This window comes from Catharus ustulatus, chromosome Z, assembly GCF_009819885.2.
Source record: "Catharus ustulatus isolate bCatUst1 chromosome Z, bCatUst1.pri.v2, whole genome shotgun sequence".
Lineage (NCBI taxonomy): Eukaryota > Metazoa > Chordata > Aves > Passeriformes > Turdidae > Catharus > Catharus ustulatus.
Window position 1 is genome coordinate 44,564,740 of NC_046262.2, and position 20,048 is coordinate 44,584,787.

Below are 20,048 nucleotides of genomic sequence, written 5' to 3' on the forward strand. Positions count from 1 at the left end.
CGCGATGGTGTGATTCTGTTACTAATTCGTTACTTTGTTGTGCACCATGCGGCTCCTCGCTGTAAAAAAAAATGCACCTTACCGTCTGGTGCGCCTTATATGATCTACAAAGTTGCGAAAGTTGCCGACTCCCAGGGGTTGCGCCTTATAGCCTGGTGCGCCTTATGGTCGGGAAATTACTGTACTTCATTTTTCTTCTCTGAGAGTGCCAGTCTTTAAGTGCTATTTTATGTAAGGAGATATGATCAGTATTTTAGACAATGTCAGCTAGCACTTTCTGAGGCATCTGGTTGGACCCACAGGCTTTAGTCTCTTACAAGTTCATTTATCCTTGCAAAGTGGGGATAGTGCTTTATATCCCTATGCTTCTGCTTCATTCTTATAGTAAAATCTAAACTACAGTGTGTGGCATGTGTGGAATTGCAATTCCAGAAGCATAATTTCAGGAAGAAAATATCTGCAGAGAAAGAAGGAGAGGATGTAGGAAAAATAATCTTTATTTTATTTTTTTAAATTTATTTTTTTGTTTGCATGACATTATATATTTCTAGTGTTTTTTCTCTTAGGTGTAGGAATCTGGAAGTGAAGTTGTGTAGCTCCCAAGAATGGTTGCTCCTCCATGGTTTAGCTCCATGCTACGCAGGGTCTCGCCCTGTCAAATAACTTGTTGGCAAGCCAGGGGAAGCTCAGTACCTTGATTTGCATCAGAACTTATCCACCTGTCCATAACATTTCTGTACTCTTGCACTGAAGTGAGCTTCCATTGAGCTATGGTGGCAAACCTAACATCACAATGCTTGCATAGCTCTTCCTTTCTGTCATCTGTTGATTGGATTAAGTTCCAAGTTGCGCTGCTACATATTAATAATATTAGTTCCTTTTTCTTCATTATATTTTCTGGAAAAGGATTTACCTTGGTTTAATTTTTAGTCCAAAAGCTATAGCATGTAAATTGTGTCTGGATCTTTGTTTAGTTAGAACAGTTTGGTTTATGCTTGATGGAATTAATCAGCTCATCACTGCCTTTTTTGTAGTTAGAAAAACCTCATTTGATTCTTAATATTGTGGGTTTTTCTGTCATTTAGCAGCAGAGCAGCATCCACAAAATTACTTCTGTTTTTGTTCACAGTAGAGAAGAAAAACATCCATTTGTTTTTCCAGCTGTGACAGGACAACATTAAAGTTTTGAATCAGAAGATGTGAAGTAAATGAGAGTCATGGTACAGTTCACTTTCTGCTCTGAGGCGCCTTGTTGATTTCATCTTGGTCTCCTTGGAGACTCCACTTATCTTTAAGTCATGAGCTAGCCTAGGGCCTTCCTCTGTTATTTCTGTGCAAACAGAATGGAATTTCAGCTTCATGGCCAAACAACATGCATTGGGCTGTATCCAATAGTTAGAATGCTTATTTATGTTCAGTGAAGCATAGCTTGGAGAAATGTGGAAAATACTATCACTCTGGTCCCAGAAGATGTGTTGAGAATCAGGCTAATGTTTTGTGAAGGAAGATGGGAACAAGGGAGAGGGTAGAATTATATTCCTGTATTTGAAACTCAAGTCCTCTATCTCATAGTAATGGCATTTGGAATAGAATATGTTGACTGCTTTAAGTGCAAAACATAGAAGGCAGGGGTAGACAGTTTTTAATAGTGTTTTCCTTCAGACAACTTTTAAATTAAAAGGGTAGAGTTTCACATAGTGGCTAGTTAGGCATGACATTCCTCAGGGTTTTGAATTGCTAACATTTACTGTCTTCATTAATCACCTAGAAAATGGGATGGAGTACACCCTCAGGACATTCACAGGTGACATAAACTTGGGAATGGGAATGATTGATAAGCTGGAGGTCAGGACTGGTACTCAGAGGCACAAGAGGTTGAAAGAACAGACTGAAGTGGGACCTTTTGAAGTTCAAAAACCGTGCTGAATCCTGCACTTGGATGGGATCAATCTCATATAGTGGATATACTGGGAATGACTGGCTGCAAAGCTTTCTTGCAAAGCAAAATCTCAGAAGTCTGGTGGACAAAGAGTTGAAGAAAATTCAGCAGGATTCCCTTTGCAGCCATGGAAGCTGAGCCCACCCTGTGCAGCCTTAGGAATAGTTTAATTGAGGGAGTTCATTAAACCCCTCAATTCGCATTTGTGAGGTAGTGCCTGGAGGGCTTTGTGCAGCTTGGGCTCATTAGTGTGAGAAAGATGCAGATGTACAGGGAAGAGTGTAGTGGTGAGCCACTGAGACAGTTGCTGAAGTGCATGATATTCAAAGAGAGTCTGAGAAATTGTGTTGTTTTGTCTTGAAGAAGGAATGGCTTGGAAGGGGCTTTATCTTTGCAACTTTTTAACGGGTGGTTGTAGAGAATTCAGGCTTCAGGAGGTATAGAGGGGGAGGGTGAGAATCAATGGGCTGAAGTTGCAGCAGGTGAAATTCTGCATAGGAATATTTGGAAAAATTTCTCAGTGAGAAAGGTTAAATGCTGGAGAAGATTGCTTAGAGAGACTGTGGAGACTGGAGATGCTCAAAACTTGACAAGACTCTGGGCAATGTTATCTAACTTAAATCTGGCTCTCATCTGAGAGAAATGTGGGTTTGAGAGTCACCAAAGATTCCTTCCAACATTGTTCTTTGGTTTCATTAGCAGCAGCATAAACATCTTCTACAAAGAGTCAAAATAAAGTGATGGATAGAAAGCCATAAGGCAAAAAACCCAAACAGTTAAAATTACAGAACTGAAATAAAAAACCCGTGAGGAAGAAGAGTTGGTTGTATCTGAAATCCTGTGATTTTGAAATTTAAGACTGACTGACTGACTGACAATGAGACTTTATATGTTTGTATAAAATATATGAAATATCTTACCCTTCTGTCTTGAGGCAGAGAGAAATACCGTATTAAGAAGCTCATTGTTAGCCACAATTAATTATAAAACAATGTCTGGAAACAATCAGAATGTGGAACACATTTCTTGCAAGCAAAAAAAGAGAAGAGAACCCAAAGAAACGGAACAAAGAAGAGTTAGAGGTCTTATGCAGCTATGAGCAGACTGCATTTTCTGTATTGAAAGATGCATGATTGTTTCTTGTTTTACAGGATATAAATTTTAAAAGAAGCATGGATAATGTGTCCCTACACTCCCCCCTTGCATTTCCTCGTGGATTGCAGCTATCTTGGGATGTTAGTCAGACACTGTTAATTTCCATGTGATCTCAGAAAAAGCAGATTAATTTGATATTGTATTAGTAATCTGTCTGGTAGTGGTTACAGACAAACAAAAAGCTGTTCTATGAAGTCTGAAGTTCCAATCCCCAAACCTCTGGTTGTATCTTAGTCCTCTTGTGTCTTCATAAGAAAATGTGAAAACTTGTAAAAAAAGGTGAAAAGTTGTTACATACTTGCCAATATTGAAAATCTTGCTGCAAAGATTTATGAAATTAATTTGTTTAGTTGGTACTGTGATGTAATCAAACAGGAAAAATTATCTTATTTCTGTCAGCTAGATTTTTCTATCTTTTGAAATTATAACATGGAAGGATTGAGGATTTGAAAAATGGCAGTGTCTTGTGGGCACAAATGTTTAAAACTGCCTTCACGACCCTGAAAGAAGTGACCTGCAGCAGCTGGCTGGCTAATCTAGGCACTTGTGGCCAGACATTAATACCTTTCCTCTTTTCTTTCGCTTAGCAAAGTAAGTTATTGATGGCTAGCACTACATTTTTTGACTTACTGATCAGTCTGAACTTTTTGTAGCTCCCATTTGAAAAACACTGGGCTAGATTGAAACAAAATAACTCTAAATTAGGCTTTCTCAAGGAAATTTTTATTAGTTGTTTATCTTAGACTGTTAGAACATTATGAAAGGTACTGCATCTGATGTGTTTCAAAAGTGATGTGACAAAATGAGATTAAAAAATGGATTAAATTTTAAAAAATTGATCCATTGTAAATGGAACAATGAATAACTGAACAAAATAGAGTGAGAAACACTATGATAATCAAAAATTTGGTAATTGTGAAGTGTAATGGAAGAAGGTGAATCTCAAGACTGCAGGATAATGGGATGCTGAGAGGAAATTAAATAAATGTGGCTTACAGAACATGACTTCAGGTCCAGATACTGAGTATTTCAATAAGTATAATTTTAATGTGTATTGATTGTAGTGTTTTTCAAATGCTCTTAATGAACATTTGCGTTTGTAATTGACACTGGTTTCTGTGGGATCCACATTCAGCCCTTCCTGAGCATTTGTAAAAATTCCTTATGTTCTGTCTGGCTACGCCAGGGTATACTAAAATATTAAAATACATAAAAATCATTGCAGTAGGGAGAAATACTATTTTCCAGTCAAAGCCATCCTGATCTTGATGTGCGTTCTGCAGCTGAAACGACGCGGAAAACGCCACACCCATGCATCCACATCTTAGCACCCTTGCCTCTTGGTCGCAAGCCGCGCGCTGTCTTTGCGGGGCAGGATCCTGCCGTGGAAGGGCGGCTGGAATTCCCGAGCCGCTCTCCGTGCGTGCGCTGCCCGGCGCGGCCGCGCGGGGGCGGGCTGGCGCCGCTGCCGGGCTGCGCTCGGCCCGGGGCGTGGCGGGGCCGCTGCGGGCGACCGAGTTGTGAGCGGAGAGGGACCGCATTCCCATGGCTGCTGGGCAAAACTGCGTCCGCCACTTCAGCCTGGTTTACACTGCCTTCAGAGTTTTAGCTTCACGTCGGCTTGATGCAGTCTTAAGAGCTGCGGTGTGTTAGTTTAGGAAAGAAGTCTTGCTGGTGTCCTTGTGCATCATGCGTTGATTGCCCTTGAGAATTCATTACGTACACTCATGTTTATATGAACTTGATGTCCTTTCCAATAATTATCAATGTAAGTGCTACAAAGATGACCTGCATTTCATATTTTGAAGGTGGCATGTGTAAAAAACTTGGCTTCACATCTATTATATGGTCACTGCAGGGATGTAAAACATAGGTGGTTGCATAACTCTGTAGAATATGAATCCTACCTTTGTTGTCTCATGATTCATACAAATACTGGATTGTTGCAGTGTATCGTTACATTTCTAGAACTATATGAGAACCTTTAGCGGAAAAGGATAATTGAAAATCTCTGAGTAGTAACTCAAAATAGCTTAACAACCGTTTAGCTGTAATTATATAACAATGCAATCTTTTTTTTCAGAAATGCTTTGGATTTATGCACAATACTATAGAAGCCCCTACTGAATAATGCTGGAGTTGCTTAGCATTGACTGGAAACACTTACCAGTTTTTAAAATCACTCTTCAGGTGAATTGCATTTGAGGTTGGAGGGGCATTAAGGTACAAGATGGGGACTGAATGCCAAATGTTGTCAGGGGTATTCTAAATCTCACTGGTTCTTTCATTTTGCTGTGGATTTTTGTTTTGTTTTGTTGGATTTTTGTTTGTTTGTTTGGTTTTGACTTTTTTTTTGGTAGTATATTTTCCCCTGCAAGGGGGCATTCTTGTATCTGATTCACTAGCTCCTTCTGTATGTTTTCATTTGAACTGCAACTGGTGTCCTGCATGCCTCAAAAACTTACTGAACTAGGAACCAATCCTATGTGTGCCACTGCAGGTAACCCCGACAGCTCACAAGATAAGGTCCTTGAATATTCTTATGATCAGAGGCACTTGTTTGTTTGCAAGAGCATAATGAGTATATGTGGTGCTGAATAACCAGATTAGGGAAAAAAATAAACCAGTAGTGCTCTTTCGGTTAGCTGCAGAGCTGTGTTAGAATAGAAAGCACAGTAAAAAGTGCACTGCAATTCTAAAATAGTTGTAGTAACAAGTAGTGGAAACTAATGAGAAAGTTTTTACTTCAAGTTACCCTGTTTCATTTCCTGTAAATATCCTTTTCTGTCTACAAAAGAACCCCAAAAAACCCCAAAAAACCAAAACAAAACAAAACTGTTTTCTCTGTTTTTTCCTAGTAGCTTTATATATGTGCATCTCTGTACATTGCTGTTGTTAAAACAGTGAAACTTACAACATATGACTTATTAGTGGAATCATAAGCCAGATGAGACCCTAAACACAGTATGAATCTCATGTCAAGATATGATCTCGATTTGCACTTGTAGTATAGAAAGTTAATTACATCTTGGGCTGCATCAAAGTGAGCGTGGTCAGCAGTTCCAGGGGGTGCTTCTTCCCTTCTGCTGTTGTGTGATCTCACTTGGAGTACTGTGTCCAGCAGTGGGTCCCTAGTACAAGAAAGACATGAACCTGTTGGGAGTGGGTCCAGTTGACAGTCACAAAAAGAATCAGAGGGCTGGAGCATCTCTCCTGTGAGGAAAGGCTGAAAGAGCTGGAGCTGTTCAAGCCTGGAAAATAGAAGGCTGCAGAGAAAACTTACAGCAATTTTTCAACAGATGAAGGAGATGAGTTAGCAGACAGAGAAAGGCTTTCTGAAGTTGAAAGAGGGTAGATTTAAATTGGATATTAGGAAGACATTTTTTGTGGTAGGACACTGAAACAGGTTGCCCGGGGAAGTCGATGCCCCCATCCCTAGAAGTCTTTAAGATTGGGTTGGATGAGGCTTCGAGCAGCTTGATCTGGTGAAAGATGTCCTTGCCTTGGGCATGGGGGTTGGACTAAATGAAATATTAAGGTCCCTTCTAATGCTACCCAGACAATGATTTTGTCTTATTTGCTGGGAACAACTCAGTTTCCTACCTATATCTTGTGATTGCCCATCTGTAAAGCTACAAGATTGTACTTGATTTTTCTCATTGGAATATGTGTCACATTGGAATATGACTGTGCTTCACTAGATTATTCTTTTTTTCACAGGTTACGGGTTAAGTTAGATGCTTGCTTGATTTTATCACCCATACAGCAAAGATCAAACTTCTATGACCTTTTATGGGAGCAGAGTTTAGTCCTTAAATTAATAATGCATGGAAAACCAAAAGGACAGAATCATGCATGAGTCAGAATTAGAAAAAACGCTAATGGAGTCATATTCCCACCATATTGCTCAGTACATCTGGGCTGGGATTGCCTTAGCTGGAAAAGTGTCAACTCAGGTTTCCTCAGCTTTGTAGCAGTACTAGAAGGAAGTCAATGTATTAAAATGTCTGTAAATGTGACAAAGGAAGATATTTTTTAATAAACTACTTAATGAACTGCAAATATAAAATGTTTGTATTTTCTTCCTTAGATTTCTACTTTAGACTGACTAAATGCAAGCTACCAGAAAAAACAAATAAACAAAAACAAACCCAAACAACACACCAGTTTAGCTTTGGCACTTTTGACCATCTCAGAGAGAGAACTATTCAGTTCAGCTGCAACTCAGTTTATTTTTGCATTTTCACAGAGAAGAGATATGGATAAGAGATGGGAAGTGGAAAATTAATTTGGGAACAGTTGCTTTTAATTTTTCTAAGACTTCTAAAAGCATTATAAGGGCACTGAATCCCTAAGGAAATAAAATACAGCTTTGAGATGCCTGGCAATCCAGGCAAGTGGGAAGTCATAAGAGGCAGTGCCTCTGTATACTGACCTGAAGAAGGATTGCTTAAATTTCTGGCTTCTCTCCCATGAAAAAAAAAAAGTCAGAAAGCCACAGATCTATTTTCTGTCTTTCTGGAATGTGTAAATTTCCATGTTGTTGCTCATTTCTGTCTCATTTTCGAAAAGCACTGACTTTGTCTGTGCTCTGGTGGTTTCAAGAGTTCATAGCTAAAACTTGAAGACATCAGACTTCCACCACAGCTTGCCATGCTTTTAAGTGTGCTCTGCATCAAGGAACTTGGATTGTACTAAACCTTACTCTCTTTTAGGAAACTCTTTCCTATAAGCTGATTAAAATTATTTTAAAATGGAAATATTTCTGGTAATTATCACTGACTGATAATTTCAATGTTCAGTTTTTCACTAGGCAGCCTTTGGGTTCAGTATATATTTTAATATATAAAGTAGTTTTTCTTACCCTTGTAGGTCCTTCTTATCCTTTGACGTAATTTTGATATCCAGCTATTAGCTGATTCATGAGTTTTGTATTTGGATACAGCAGTGTTGCAAGACGACGCGGGAGACGAGTCCCAGGCTATCATGGTCAACAAGTCTCAACTTTATTATAATACTGTTGTCTTTTTATACAGTAGATAATCAAGCTCATGCATATTGCAAAACCATAGCTCATGATTGGTACAGGTATTTATCAGCATATTGACGCATGTAGAAAGCCTTGCAGTTAAGCTATTTCTCTTCGTGTACTTTTCCCATAACATGCTGTTATACTCCCTTGTTATTGTTCCTCTTCAGTCCCTGCAAAGGCACCCTGCCCTTGCTCATACTTTAACCAGCCTGATATTATCCCTGTGTCCTTTGTCTCTCAACCACTGTTCGGAAAGACTATCCACACTTCCCCCATTTTCTTTATGAGTAAGCAGAGCAGTAGCTGTGTTGTCTAGGATCATTCTATTTAGGGCTTTTGTAAGGCATGCACAAAAGCAAGGCACAAGTAGTATAAGTGCAAAAAGAACTATCTCTATAGTGATCAGGTGTTGAAGGAGGGAAGTCAACTAAGGTCTGAGACTTAGACTTTTTAACTAGTCATTGAGCTTAAACTCTGTGTTCTCTTGTAAGTGCAACGTTAGAGTAGCCAACTTATCTGACTGGGCATGTATCGACACAGAGTGATCTGACAAGTTTATACAGCACATCTTTTCAAAATCTTGACACCCGTGGCCCTGAGCCAGTAGGAGAAAGTTTATGGCGGCCCTGTTCTGTAATGTGGCATGACGGATTGAGTCTACATCCGTCAGGAGGCCAGATAGAGCGGTTGACGTTGCGTTAGTCTGTTTCGCCAACTAGCAGCCCAATTTATTCAAGGTTTTCAAGGCATGTGCAGTGTCTATCCCTGGTACTAGGGATCCTAGGACCCTCTCCCCTGGTGACCAGAGTTGAGCTTTATCATCACACTCAGACTGGAAAGCATGCACCATCCTTTTGGTTCGCTTATGTTTCTTATATCGTTGGATAATTATAGATGCATTTGGTGACAATAGAGTTAGTCTCCTTAGAGTACATGGGCTACTTTCTAACTTCGAGGGTATTCTAGGCTAAGCTCGATTTCCACAAATCAAAAATGTTCCTTGAGGTAACTGCATGGGCGTGTTGGAGGATTTTGAGACATTTGGACTCGTGTGATTGCACCACATGGACGCGTTCTGGTACATTTTAAGATTCGAATTGACATTAATTGGTAGCAATTGGTTCTTTCCAAGCCCTCGGTAGACACTAGTTTAATTGAATTGAACACAGAAATCGGCTCTTACCGTACCTAAAATTTCTAGCTCTTGTGGTTCTAGGGCTGCCCGTGGGAAATGTGGGACCACCTGATCTCATCGGTCGGCGTACGACCGCGACTTATTGGCCTGGCAGAAAAATGCTGCTTCGGTAGGGCAAGGTAGGTTGTCTAAGGGTAACCCCACGAAACAGGTAGAAAATGGGTTGCTAGGTGAGGACAAGGACAGACAAATAGCCTCTTGGCCTGTTCGATTGGCTAATGTCACCTAGACGTTGTCTTTTGGTTGTGCTGGGGCCTAAGTGTTGATTGTTTGGGCTAGGGTGACTACTCTTTCTAGTATAAGGAGTATCATGGCACTTAAAGGGCTCATATTGATAATTTGAACAGGGCTTTTACTAGTTCTGGGTTCCTGTCAGGGAGGGTCTCTAGCTCCTGGGGGTTTGGCCTGTATGAGGGTACTTCACAACAGAAGGCAAGAATCTGACTAGCTCTACTTTGTTTTATGTATTTCACTGTATGTTGAACCGCCTACTTGACCCGTAATTTGTCCCAATCCTCTCTGTTCTCAAAAAGCATCAGGGCTTCCCTAAGGGTACGAATCTCTGTCAATTGCTGGGCGTCTCTCTGCCACGATTCTGTTTGCTTACGGAACGCACACGTGTGACAAAGCAAAAGTGGATTTTTGATATCCAACTATTAGCTGATTCATGAGTTTTGTATTTGGATACAACAGAGTGCTTCTGTGGTAAAATAGACTTTATTCTTCCTTCATATGCTTTTGCCAGCTTTTATGAGGCTACATCTGTGAAAGAGTCACAAAAAATGGACACTTACAGGTAGAAAAGTGATTTGACCTTAGAAAAGTTCTTTGTAAGATATTCAGAATGTAGCTCTGCTAATACATGAAAATAACCAACACCCTAATAACACTAGATCTTCACAGGAAGATGAGATGAGAAAGGAGGCAGAGTTAGCTTGATAAGATGTTTGTCTTGCTTCTAAGTGGAAGTTAGAGACTGCAATAGCAAGATTGTTAGCAAGGTTAAAGCTTTTTGCCTATTACAACTGTTGCTGCTTTTTCCAGAAAAGAGCAAATAGCTTTTGTAAATAGGACACTTAAACACAAAAGGTGGCTATGGGTTATTTTCTATTTATTCTAATGCTGCTTTATTGTGAGCATTCATGTATCCTTATCCACCAAAGTATCAGGTATTACTGTGAAAGCTAGGTGTGTAACGTAATATTATTTGCTTCACTGCTAATCTGTTTATATAATTTGAATTAGTTGAGACGGCGGGGGGGTGGGGAAAGCTAGGATATTGAGCTTAATTGAAAGATTTTGGTTAAAAAATTATTTTTAAAAATATAGTGAAAAAATTGTAATAAATACATTCATGTAGGCTTCTCTACACTGTTTCCTGATATGCTTGAGCATTAGAGGGAACAATTAGTCAATGCTTCAGTTCTCAAGCTGTTTACTGCTGCTGGAGATGTAGTGTCAGTGATAAAATTTGCCAGTCTTTTTGATAGAGGTGAGTGTGTTTTTGCTGTCTGTTTGGGGATTTAATCACTGAAAAAAGTAGAAAGAGTAAATTCCTCTACTCTTGAATATAGTGGTTGGAAGGGTCAGGGCAGCATGCAGAAGCCTGTGTCAGACTGAAAAATGTCCTTCATGTAATTCATGCAGGTACCCCATCTAACAATATTTGGGATGAGCCAGAGGTGGGGTTGGGATTTGGAAACATAACCATGAGCAGACTGATCTAAAAACTAGCAGATAGAGCAGCTTGGTGGTACTGCTCTGAATTTGAGAACAAGGACTGCCTAATTTATGGAAGTCTTTGTTAATCCCTGGTGAATAGCACAGAATCAGAAGGTTGCAAAGTGCTCTCAAGTAATTTCAACATCCTTTCTCAGTGTGTTTGGTTACATTTTGGATGGTTCTGTGTCATGCCGTAGAGGAGCTGTACTGCATCTTGCCCTTTTTCTAAGGTCACCTTGTATCTCTCTGTGTTATCATGGTTTTGACAGCAACTTTCTGAAAGCACAATTCTGTAAATGAAATTCAGTGAAAATAAGAAAAGAGAAGGTGACTGAGATATTCCAGTAAGACTAATGGCAACTGCATTTTCTAATCTGGAGGAGAAATTTGTTCCCTTTTTAGTCTGGCAGAAATGAAAGAGTTCCACAATTAAGGGAAATATTCTTTCTGTCTGTATGATAGACCATGACAGGTGCTTTTCTATAGACACAAGTGGAAGCACTCGGCAAATGTGATGAATAAAACATTAAAACTCAGGTTTAGTGTATGGTTCTGATATGAAAATTTGTTCAGAGTATTTCCTGAAAATTAATTAATACGCAGGAAGCAGAGCTGATTCCTGGTTGCTCATACAAAATACAATCTCAAGGTGGAAATAAGCAAAATAATTAGAAAAGCTTTAGTGTTATGAGAATAAGAGTAACATTTGTTTATCAGTATTTCAGCTATACTCCTACCATCCTGAGACTGAAATTCACTGTTAGACAAAGGCTGGTCTCACCCCTCTGACACGTTACTTTGCGGGCTCCATGGACCATGGTTATTTGTTTGTACTGAACCCGTGTAATGAATTGCCTTGGTTTTGTGATCCAATTCTGTGAGCAGTGAATTCCAGAATTCTGCAGATTTTGCTTTTGGTATTGTTTCCTTCTATTGTTAGTTAAGCTGTTGAAGCAGTCCACCTGCATAATTGCAAGAATTGCAGTCCAATGCATAATTGCAAGAATTGTGTTTATTGGTTGATTATGCTAAATAGATTTGATACCCTGATGATTGTTTTGTTGTCTCTGGAGCTATTTCTCTTTGTGAGGCTGTATGTTGTTAACACATCATCAGAAACAGAGTCAGCCTCCACTGATACAGGTAATAATCCTGGTTTTCCCCTATAGAAAATTTTGCATCCTTTACAAACAAGAGATAATCATCACTTGAGGTCTCTAATTGGTTTGTACCTTCAAACTGAGTATTTGTAAAATGTGAATAAGTGGTTAGGATAGATAGATAACTCAATTAATAAATAATTTGGTTATATAAGCATCTGCAAATGTTACTGTGGGTCTTCTATCAGAACTGTCAGATATTTGTTTCAGCACAGCACATTATTCTTCCTATAAAAATGAGAATTTGCATTATATTTTTCATACCCCTATTTTACTTCTGTGAAGACAGTGTTTATGCTCACAATTAGGAGATCAAACTCAAAAGTTACTTCTTTTGTTTTTCATTGCTGATATTTTTTTTTCACCAAGTAGTGGTCTAACATACAGTGATACATTTAAAATCACTTGAAATTCTCTTAAAATGGGGAATCTATTATTAATAATAGACTATCTTATTACTGTCTGAATGTGTCTTCTATACTAATGCATAAACTGAATTCCGAATGTGAGCTTTGATATTTTTATTAATTATATATATATATATATATATGTTTTGGGTTTTTTTTTTTAAGCTGCTCCACTTTTTTCTGACTTAGGAAAATCTGGTATTTCATGAGAAGTTGCATGATATCCAATTAACAGAAAAATTAAATTACAGTAAATTCATGAATACAAGCCGCACTGAGGATAAGCCGCATCTCTGGGTGTTGGCAAATATTTCGGTTTTTGACCATAAATAAGCCACACCCGAATATAAGCCGCTCTGTCGTTCGCAGCGAGGACCCACGTGCAATTAGTAACAGAACCGCGGGAGAGCGGGGTTTACTGGCTGAGCTAAGGCTGTGCAGGCTCGGCCCGCTAGGGGCTGCTGACGGGGCCAGGTGGCCCAGTCCGGTGCTGCCGCTCGGGGCCGGCCGCCGCTGCCACTGGGCTCGGTCACCCCGGGTCGGCGCTGCCCCACGGTGGCAGGCAGGGACAGAGCTTCCCCCGCTCCTACGGCAGCGGCGGCGGGTGGGGACGAAGCTTTCCCGCGCCCGTGGCGCCGGCGGCGGGCGCGGACAAAGCACCCCGCCTCCTCCCCGAGCCGCGGCAATGGCTGCGTGGGGCCCCCATCGGCTCCCCGAGCCGCGGCAATGGCGGCGTGCACCCCCCTCCCGTCCTCCCCGGGCCGCGGCAATGGCGGCACCCCCCCACCGTCCTCCCCGGGCCGCGGCAATGGCGGCGCAGGGCCCCCACCGGCTCCCCGAGCCGCCGCAATGGCGGCACGCCCCCCTACCCGTCCTCCCCTGGGCTGCGGCAGAGGAGGAAAGAGAGCTCTCCCGCCTCTCTCCCCGCTCCCCGTGCTGCCTGCAGGGAGCCAGGGCAACACAGTAACACTGTAACAATCGCGGAATGCCGGCTTTTACTGGCAGGTGCTTGGCTCGGCGCCCTGGCTGGCACGTCTGGGGTTGTAAATGTCAGAAAATTATTCACATATTAGCCGCCCCCGACTATTAGCCGCACTTCCGGGTTTCCACCAAAATTTTTGTCAAATTGCTGCGGCTTGTATTTGTGAAATTACTGTAGTCTTTTAAGAAAGAGAATTATGCAAAGAAAGTAAAAAGATGTTGGGTAACTTGTGTTGAGGAATGATTCTTTGTAACATTAACCTAATCCTGCTCAAACTGATGAGATTTTAAGGTGCATCTGTAATATCCAACAGCATCTTCTCACAGAGAAAAAGGAATACTCTCTCAGAACACATTCACCTTAGGAATCTCTCTTTGTATTACTCTTCCACATTTATTCAGTGAACCTAACATGGCTCTGTGGTCTTCCTGTCAAATGCAGGGTTATGAGCCATTTTTGAGAAACATCAGTGAAAAATGTTAGGAACTCAGGAAAGGACTGATGTTCATGCTTACTTGGACATAATGTTCCAACACAGGAAATGGCATGGTGGCTTTTAAGGAGTGGCAGAGTAATAGGACTTCCTGTGCTTTGTTTTCATTAGTGGAGGCCAAAAAAGCTTTCACCCTAGCCTTGCTCACAGATTCCTTAGTACCACTGATGACAATGAAACCGCTACTTGTGTTTTAAATGTTCCTGAACACAAATATCTGAAAGAGAGCTAAAACATTGTCCCAGTCAAGTCTTCTAAAAGATGTCAGATATTTCCACATAGTAGTGAATTAGACGAGATTTGGGAAACAGTGGGACACACTTGATAATTCAGTTTGTAATATTACAGTTGTTGTTAAGCATTTTCTTTGCTTCCTAATTTTAAGTCTTACAGTCATATATGTTTCTTCCAGGTATTTTTCAAATCACAATTTGTGTTACATTAAAACTCACTTCTCTGTGGATCTGCCATGTCTGTATTTCACTGATCTTCTCAGTGTGTAACTTAATGCCTGGACTAGCACTGATGAGTCTTTTAAGCCTGACAATCATCCAGAAGAAAGTAAGGGATGTTTGGGGTTGTGTGTTTTGTTTGTTTTGTTTTTGTTCTGTAAAAAAAGCTCTAATGAGCTGATGTCTAGGTACTGAGATGGCCATTGACAGTTTGACTCAGATTTTCCATGTTCCTTTGGGAAAACCACAGAATCTGGAGGTGCAGCTGTGAAATTTGATTTTAACCAAAACCAACAGTTCTCATGTGCCAGCTACCTCAGTTGTGTGGGTACTGCTAAGAGTAAAAGCCTAGAGCAATTTAAGCCTGTTGCCCATCTGAACTTTTTTACCAGCCTGTCTTTGTGCCTTCTTGTCCTTTCTCTTGTGCTCATAACTACATTGTTTCCATTGCACAGTGAACTAGGAGGTGACTAGGGTAAAGTATTTTACCACCACTAAAATATATGGTTTTTACCCTGCTTGCTTCATGCAACATCTTAACCACACAGAACCAATGTGGAAGAGAAGGTCAGAAGATGGGCCAGGAGGGAAGCTTCCAGGGTTTAAAATGCTTAAGACTCTTGGGACACCCTGCTGCTACCTTTGCCCTTTGAGGTGTAAACAATAAATGATACTTGTTGTATAATCCTTGTAATCTCCTATATCTGCAAAAACTACAAATATTGGAATAAGATAGGAGCATTAAGACTCACTGGACAGTATGTTATTGGCAAAGCAATGTCAAGATGACAAATTATAGCCTATTTTTCATCTGCTCTCTGGTTTTTATGAAAAGATTTCATAGAATCATAAAATGGATTGGGTTGGAAGGGACATTAAAGAGCATATGGTTCCAGCCACCCAACCATGGACAAGAATACCTTTCACTAAACGAGGTTGCTCAGAGCTCCATCCAGATGGGTCTTGAACACTTCTAGGGATGGGGCATTTAAGGCTTCTCTGTGCAATCTGTTCCAGTGCCTCACCACCCTCAAAGTGAAGAATTTTTTGCTAGTACCTAATCTAAACCTACTCTCCTTCATTTGGAAGCCACTGCCCCTTGTCCTATCATTACGTGTCCTTGTAAACAGTCTCTCCATCTTTCTTGTAAGTTCCTTTCAGGTGCTGGAAGGCTGCAATTAGATAATGTTGAAGCTTTTTCTTTTCAAGAGTTAGCAATCCCAATTCTCTCAGCCTGTCCTCATAGGAAAGGTGCTTCATCCCTTTGATCAACTTGGTGGCCTCATCTGGACTTGCTTCAACTTGTCTGTATCCCTCCTATGCTGGGACCCCAGAGCTGGATGCAGGGTTCCAACTGGGTCTCACCAGAGCAGAGCAGAGGGGCAGAATCCCCTCCCTCCTCTGCTGCCCACACTGCTTTCAATCCAACCCAGGACATGTTTGGCTTTCTGGGCTGGAAGTGCCCATGGCTAGGTCATGTGCAGCCCCCAAGTGCTTCTCTTCAGGGCTGCTCTGCCCCAGCATGGGTTGCCTTGGCCATGGTCATCACCTTTCACCTGGTCTTGTTCAACCTTATGAGGATCCCATGGGCCCAGTTCTTTTGTTTACACCTTTTGGACAAGCTTGGTATGAGTCTACAATGGTTTCATAATGCCAGATTCACTGTGAATAGTTGGGCTACTCATAAGTTTTGGATTCCCCTCAGACTCATTTTTTGTGTTGTATACTCATTGTCACTTTGTCTGTCATTAAGTGAATTATCTTTTGGGTGATAGCACAGGGGAAGAGGGAAGAATTACCCAAACTTCCTGATTCCTTATTTTTTTTCTTAAGAAAGTGAAAACTTTCATCTGAGAAGAGTTGGGACAGAGGCACTGTTGTATGATGGATCAGGGCACATGGCTGGGTAAACTAAAGTTAACCTAATATTCTCATTTTGTTTTTTATGGGATTTTGACTAATTTGCACCATCTTTTTTGTGCACCATCTCCAGCCATGGTGGTTAGGATTTAACTCCAGTTAGTGGGGCCTATCTCTCTTCATACATTTGTCCAGTGTGCAGTGCAAGAATGCGATAGTATCTGTCTGTCTGTGTGTCTGTACACATTACCATAATCAATACCTGGCTGCTTCTTAGAGACTTAGTCACTGTTTGACTAGATGATGGCTGGTAAAGTAGTGCTAGTGTTCAGGTTAGATTGTAATCTTAATCCCTTGTGAAATATTTCAGTGCAAGATCAGTCATAGGGAACTGCATCTGGGTAATTCTCTACCTTATTTACTTGATTTTTTTTTTTCATTTAAATAGCTTTGGTTATTTTCTTAAGCTCCATCTGTTCTTGCTTCCCTTATTTAAGATGAAAGTCCTTTCATTGATTTTTTTTTTCCCTTCAGAGATCTGGAAAAACTAATGAATTCCGCTTTCCGTTGAGGAGAACTGACTGTGGCATCCATCTGCAGGTCCTGATCCAACTAATGCACAACTGAATGTGTATTTCCTAAGTCGGGGTAAATTGCACTTAAAATGAAACAAATGCCTTTCTGGTTTGAAGTTTTAAATGTCAGAGTAATTTTACTTCAGAAGCCCTTATGCTTAAAAAAGAAAATGATAATTTTATTTTCCAAAGACCTCTAGGAACTTCTGAGTAGATCTAAAGTACAGATTTCTTTTGTTCAATCATTGTGAACATTTTTGCTTTCATTTGGCAGTGTGAAAGAATGTATCATTTAGCCTTTTCTCCCTTTTTGCCTCCGGGAGCAATAATGTAATATACTGTACAGGTTGAGGTTATGTCTTGCCTGTCAGAATTTGTTCTAGATCACTAGTTTGCCTGATGCAAGATGGGGTCAAACCATATATAAATGCAAAGTGTCTCAGTTGCCGGCTGCAGTAATAAAGCTAATATTCAAAAAGAAAGAAATGTGCTAAATCAAGCTAGATTCTTAATATTTTTGTAGCTCCTTGGAGCTAATTTCTGAATGAATAGAAACCTTTTTTTAAAGCATATTGCAAAAAGAAAAATTTTCATTTGACACGTGGAACAATCTTAACTGTTGGACCGTCAGTTATTTGAAATGAGCAGGATGTCTTTCATACTTGTCCTTATTGGCTAATGATGGACAGAAATACAGAAACCAAAATTTTTAGGGGCTAGAAAGAGGGAAAAGAAGTTAAGGTATTTCTCAAAGAGCATAATGCTGGAAACATACTTGTAGTTGCTATACTTTCTCACTGAGAGTCAGAATTGCTGGATAAATATGAAGAAAACATAATCTTCTTTCTGGTTTCCTGACATACTTGCAAAGATAATATGTTCTGCGCTCCACACCTGTGGAAAAATTTGGCTTTTAGAGAAGTATTTTTGTGTGGACAAGGTTAACAAAGCATATGTTGAAGAGAATAAATGATTCTCTGACTTCTGACTGAGAACTATTGTCTGGCCACTTGAAATGATATCTTGATGTTGTCTTTCAAATATGATAATAAAGGCACAAAGGTCCTTTCTGAGGATTTTTTTTTTAGAACTGATGATGGACACATCTTACATGCATTTGTAAAGAGACGAAAATACAGTGTTTTTGTTACATGTAGGTGGAGCAATGCAACCTGTGGTGGAGCTAATAAGCTAATAAATAAGCTAATTTTCTGTGCACCATAGCTGCATTTATGGACAAATAGTCAACGGCAAATTTTAATTACAGTATTTCTATTTCTAGTGATATACTATATTGTCATTAGTCTTGACATTGAACTATAAAAAATAAGGCTGTAAAAGTCACAGTAATTTACACAACTCTGCAAATTGTTCCCAGTACTGCATAATATTAATTATAATTTATCTAGGAGAATATAAATTCAACCCAATGCTCCACAACTTCTTTGGGGACCAGATTCAATAGGAGACAGGGAATATATAAAAGGTTTGCCTTTTCCACAGAGGGAATTTGTCAGGGAGAGAACTGCAGTGGCTCTGCCTGTTTTCTGTTGAGCTGGTTCTGGCTCACTAATGAATTGCGTGATTACTGACTCCTGTGTGTTGTCAGAAATGCAAAATGAGTGAGAATAAGATGCTTGTTACCTGTTCTCTCTGTCTTACAGGATAGGCAGACTATTTTCAGGCAGAGACAGAAGGGTGTTGATTTTATGAGGGGTAGGTGATCTGAGCTTTGTTTCTCTGGTCACGTCTGTATGGTGATGCTGGCTTGCAGCTCAGGTCAGTGTGCCCTCCTCATCCATGCTGCTGATGTGCTGTCGTACATACTAATTAGTCTGCAGACAGCAAGTCACACTGGAGGACACTCGATAGCTCAATGCTTTTAGATAGCTAATAAAACAACTTCTGCAGGTGTTAAAACACATTAGTGAAAATTCCAGATGCCTAGCAAACATCAAATAGAAGAGAACAGTAACAGGAAAAAACCACCCTTTTCTGATCTCTGTGTTGCTCCTGTTTTTCTTAAAGAATATTTCACAAATCCAGATTGGTGCGTGTACATGACTCATTATTTTTATGAAAAAAAATTAATAAAACCAACTTGACCTCAGTGTTCTGTAATGTCTGACATAAATGTGAAGCAGAGTGGATTTGCTTGCTTTGTTTTCAGATAGACCATTTGAGATTTCAATGACAGTTTTCTGGTCTTCGTTCCTGTAAGTGTTTTCTTTGAACATTTCAGCAGTTCTTCAGGTTACGTCATGGTTTAACCACTAATAAACCAAGCAGCTTGAATTGCTTGCTCACTTCCCCACCTGCAGGATGGGGGAGATAATCAGAAGCTGGAAAACTCATGGATTGAGGTAAATACCGTTAAAGAGGGGGAAAAAACAAGCTGCCCACTCGAGTGAAGCAAACCAAGGAATTCATTCGGAGCCTCCCATGGGCAGGCAGGTGTTCAGCTATCTCCAGGAGAGCAGGGTCTCATTCACAAGTAAAGATTACTTGGGAAGACAAACTCCAAATATTCCCCACTTCTGCCTTCTTGCCCCTATTTTATGTACTGAGCATGATACCATATGATCTGGAATATCCCTTTGGTCAGTTTGAGTCACCTGTGTGTCCTCCCAACCTCCCTTGCACCACCAACTTCCTTGCCATCCAGGCAGTGCAAAAAAGAAGAAAAGGTCTTGGCTCTGTGCAAGCCCTGCTCAGCAACAACAAAAACATCTCTGTACTATCAACCCTGTGTTCAGCACAAATCCAAAACAGTCCCATACCAGTCACTGTGAAGAAAATTAACTCTACCCCATCTGAAACCTGCACAGAGTATCTTCTACATGATGACCTTGCCCAGTTTTTTTTGATCTTGCTCAATTTTTTGGAAGCTGAAATAATTAAAATTTTCTAAACAAATTACCTAGGTATCCTGAGCACCTCTAAGAACCAACTGTAAGGTTATCTTTTTTCCATCTTCCTTGGGATTTTATTTTTCTAGTGCTATTTCTTCATCTAAGAAGACGATAAAAGTTTTCAGGATACATTTATAGTTTCAAGTATTGGAATAATCTGTTAT

General features: G+C 40.3%; 1 long non-coding RNA gene across 1 annotated transcript; it reads left to right on the top strand.

The window, feature by feature from the left end:
• Positions 1–1,138: 1,138 nt before the first annotated feature.
• LOC117011035 lies at positions 1,139–19,012 on the top strand. Its single transcript, XR_004420835.1, has 3 exons — positions 1,139–1,204; positions 9,343–9,440; positions 16,932–19,012. It is a non-coding gene; the product is annotated as an uncharacterized LOC117011035 (long non-coding RNA).
• The last annotated feature ends 1,036 nt before the right edge of the window (positions 19,013–20,048 follow it).